Genomic DNA, 4,986 nt, shown 5'->3' with positions numbered 1-4,986 from the left:
GATGCATGTACATTTTTTGAAAGTTCGTTCTTTTTTTTTTTACTTAATTTTTAATTTTATTTGATTTAATATTCTTTACGAATTAATTATTAAGTTTTTTATATTTGTCTTTTTTATAATGAAAAAATTATTAAGTATAAATTACTAAATATATTATGCATATGCTATATTTTATCTTTTTCAATGCAAATACATTAACTCTAAATATAAAAATACGCTATAAAAGATTTCATCGAATAAAAGTCAAGTTTTAATTTTTTTTTTATTATCATTTTTATGCAACATCTTTTATTAACAAAACCTATTGTACATGATTGTTTCAAAAATTAAGACTGGAGATGAAATTACAAAATTTTTCAAAATTGATTAACAAAATAGGCAAAAATAAATACATCAAAATGAAAATTCGGAGGGCTCTCTCTTTCTCCAAAACCTAAAACTCTAAAAGCTCTCTTTTTTTCTCTCACGGGCAGTCACCGGTGTCATTCTCTTTTTTACTTATTTTTTTACAAATAATTCTCAGATCTGTATACAGATTCGAGTTATTATTTCCAATAGCTTGATATTTATTATGACCCATATCTTGGGATTTTGTTTTGAGTTATTATTTTCACCATTTGGTGATTTTGTCTAGTGTCTTTTGTTTTTGGATAATTATGAAGAAAGAAATGCAGATCTCATCTCCAATAAAAGGAAGAAATTTGAATGTAATCAAATCGGACTTGTAAAAAGACTATGGAGTCGAACCGTGATTATGAATAGTCACCAAGGGGAGCAAACAATCATACTTCAAATTAAGATTGTATTTTTTTATTCTTTATATAGGTGGTTTATTATTAGACTTCCTATATAAAAATATAGAAATATATTGATATATATCTCATATCTATATACAGTTTCCTCTTAATGAAAATTTCTAGTTTGATTTCTTCTAAAAGAACTAAAAAAAAGGCAAAATCATATAATTGATTAATTTTATTTTTGTAATTAATGTAATTAATTGAAGAGACATAAAATAATCATATAGAATGCAAATTACTTACAATGAAAAATTAATTTATTACAAATAAAACATAAAATGAAATATAGATTTAGAAAATGAAAGATGGTAAATATAAGAAATATAATTAATATATATAAATAAGTTTTAAAAGAATATATGTAATTAAATCATAAATAATAAATTAAAAGTTTCAAAAAATTCCTAAAATTATTATATTTTATTTAAAAAATAAATTTGAATTAAAAAATAAATAAATTTGACAAAATAAAAAATTTCCAAAGACTCAATTATATATATATATATATATATTTGGAAAATATTTTTTTAAAACGTACAATCAAATTATAGAAACATAAAAAATATTAAAATAAAATAAATATATCTTTTCCTTTTCCTTATCTCTCCAAATAAAATCTTTTAAATTAAATAATAAAATTAAATATTTAAGAAATACATTTAAAAATGAAAATATAAAGCTTTCAAATGCTTTATTATCACATATATTTATTTTAAAAAATAAAATTTGAAAAGTAAAATTTAAAAATTTTATAAATCTTAATTATCTATATGTTCTATTTATAAGAAAATAAAAAAATATCATAAGATCATAAAAGTATTATACATATTTTAAGTCAAAATTTTTGAATTAACTATGACTAATGATATATTAAGATATTTAAATTTTACTAAAGATAGAGTCGAAAATCTTGTTATTCTACTATAATTCACTGATTTTTATAGTGAATTGGCAGCGATAATAAATATTTTTTTAATAGGAACGGATCTTTAGGATTTAGTAAATGATTAAGCAAACCCAAATTAATTAATTAATTAATTAATTTTTTGTGTAAATACCATACCTGCAAATTTGGACAGATCTACGTTAACCGAAAAAAGCTGCTTCTCAATGAGAAAGTGGAGGTGGGATTTGTAACTTGAATTTTTAAGACAAATTTATTTTTCTCATCTCTTAATTTTTGAGCTTTTTAATTAATATATGCTGCTTATCAATATATTTATATGCATTTTATTTATTTATTTATATGAATTTATTAATATTTGGGGCAACATTTTTTTCTTTGTCGATATAAACGCCATTTTCATGAGTTGGCTTTCAGGTTCGGCAACTTGAGGAAGGCCTGCGAGTCTCATAGCGTCCTTGGATGGTGGTTGACGTTTCTAAATTATGTCTGTCTATATAGAATTGACTTACGTTTGAGACTTATGAATGTTTGAAAAATAATTAATAGGAACGTTTTATAAATTTTCCACATAGCGTTTGAGACTTACGCAGGACTTATTAACATGCCCAAGTACAAAGTTAATATTGAAAAATATAATGTTTAAGGCAATGATAGGTCGCCTACAAATTTAATAATGCCATGAAGTTGAACACATCAATTTTAAAGACAAATTTATATATTAGCACCATGTCAAAACCTTAAGTTGAGTCTTGAAAATCAGGCAAGTTGGCTTGCATGTTGACCCCCTTGGGTTCTGATAACTTGGATTCTAATTGTTTCCAGTTCAATATGATTTCAGGCAGGTCAAAAGTCTTGGCTTCTCTTGTTATTTTAATTTTGTCTTGCATGTTGGCTCAAGGGTCGATTTTTAATCTCGGATTTTGATGATTAATACAAAACGAATAAATTTAAAATTATGTTATTTGTGCTAATTTTATTTTATGCAGAATTTCTATGGAAAGAAATTGTACAAGGCAAGTCCTACATTGAGTGTGAAGATTTCAAAGAACCTAGTAGCTAGGAATTTAAGAAACTTTGTAGGATAGAGAGAAAATCCATATATGAGCACAAAAATCTTTTTATCTCTCAAAAATATTTTTCGGAAAATTAGTTTTCTTCAAAATAATGTATTTTCGAAAATATTCCTTTAAATCGAAAAAGTTTTGTTTTCCTAAAACTATAGAGATCTCTTCTCTAATGTTTTTGGTAATACAATCACTCTCTTTTCGGAAATAATATTTTGATAGATCTAAAGTACTTAAAATTATTTTCTTACCTTAAAAACGAAAGAGAATCTCTTTCGGTTTCAGTAAGAATATCCTTCCGAAATAAACGCTGTCGAAAATCTTTTCTAAAGGAAAAATCGGGTTTTATTCTCTTACCAAAAAGGATAAAATAATTTTTGGTAACAAAGATTTTCATATCTTCTAAACAAGGAAAGAAGATATTCTGATTTCTATCTCTTTCCAAAAGGCGACAGCTCCTTTGCTTCCTATATAAAGGAACATTCACGCCTTAAATATTTGGTGAAGTAAGAGTTTTTGTTTCAAGAGCACTCTCTCATTGAACGAATCTTTATCTCTCAAAACTTACTCTCTACCCCCATTTTCTTTTCATCTCTATACTTAACGTTTTCAATATTTAAAGTGAAAAGAATTTTTACAATTACTTTTGAAAAACAATTCTGTGTTCTAATCGATCTTCTAATCTGATAAAATTATTTTTCCTGTGCTTATATGGGCGTTTCTTTCTGTCTATTTAGATTGTGTAATCTATAGTAGACAGACTCTTTATTTGTTAAACTTTTGTGTGTAATAGCTTAGGTTAGAAGCTATTGAGATAGAGGTTATCAAGCGACCTTCTCCATGTGTGGGGTAGTAATGTCTTAAATCGAGTTTTCTGTACTCTACCAAAAACAGAAAGGGTTGAGGTTAACTAGAACCTTTGGAAAATCTAGTGGGACAAAAGGGTAGATCTAGGTTTTTGATCTATTGCCATGTACTGTTGGTTTGTCTCTTACCCTTTAAAAGAGATAACTTAGTGGAGGATCTCAAGATGCGTCTTGGGGAGTGGATGTAGGCGAGTTAGTGCCGAACCACTATAACTCTCGGTGTTGATCTCTTTATTTCTGAAGTTTGGTTGATACTGTCTCTTTTACACTCTTGTTTAATTTTTAGAAACGCTGAAATTATTAATAATTCAGATATTCTAAAACGGCAATAAGTCTCATCTATTCTAAACGTTAGAACTCTGGTATTCTAATAAAGTGAATATACAATGTTCTAACTATTGTTCTATTCGCAGTATAATTCACTGTTTGGGTTTCTATTTTATTTTCTAGACTTTATGAGGATGTTCTAATCCTGATAACTCTCCATCATAAAGTTACTCTCATATTTGATTAAGGCTTTGTTAAGAAGTTCTAAATTTTAATAACTATCTTTCACATAGCGTTATATGGTTTTGCAAACTTTATGAGGAAGTTCTAAGTTCGATAACTTTCCTTCATAAAGAAGCTCTGATATTGTACAAGTCAGTGTGAAGCTGTTCTAATCAATAGCTGCACTTTGCACAGACTTTCTATATATGAAATTAGAACATTGTGAGGAGATTCTAATCCATATTCTACTCTCACAAAGTTCTGTGAGTTTTCCGCTGCACTTAGAATTCTAATTCTTGTTTAGAATTTCTAAAATTTATTTCAGTTTTTAGAAAACCCAATTCACCCCCCCCCTCTTAGGTTGTGCCATACATATTCGGGACCCACAATCTAGTATCAGAGCCTTGGCTCTTGACTTACCTAAGCTTAACCGCTTAAGAGATAAGATCCCATGGCAACCTCACTTCCTCTTTCTTCTTTAGAAGGACAATCTGTTTCTAGACCTCCTTTGTTCAATGGCTCTAATTACTCTTACTGGAAAACTAGAATGGAGAATTTTATGAAATCAGTTGATATAAACTGCTGGAGAAATGTTATCACTGGTCCTCGTATTCCCATGAAAACTGTAGGAGATGAGCTAGTTAGAAAGACTGAAGAAGAATATACCGATGGTGACTGGAATGACATTGCTGTAAATGCAAAAGCCATTAATATTCTTCATTGTGCTTTAGATGCAACTGAATACAACAAAGTGTCTGGATGTAAATCTGCGACAGAGGTATGGGAAAAACTTAAAGTGACCTATGAGGGTACAGACAGGGTAAAAGAATCCAGAATAAATATCCTTTGAAGAGAATATG

This window comes from Jatropha curcas, chromosome 10 (genome assembly GCF_041381405.1).
Source record: "Jatropha curcas cultivar XTBG-Jc1 chromosome 10, XTBG_Jcur_1.0, whole genome shotgun sequence".
In the NCBI taxonomy this organism is placed as follows: domain Eukaryota; kingdom Viridiplantae; phylum Streptophyta; class Magnoliopsida; order Malpighiales; family Euphorbiaceae; genus Jatropha; species Jatropha curcas.
This window is presented reverse-complemented; position numbering follows the sequence as displayed.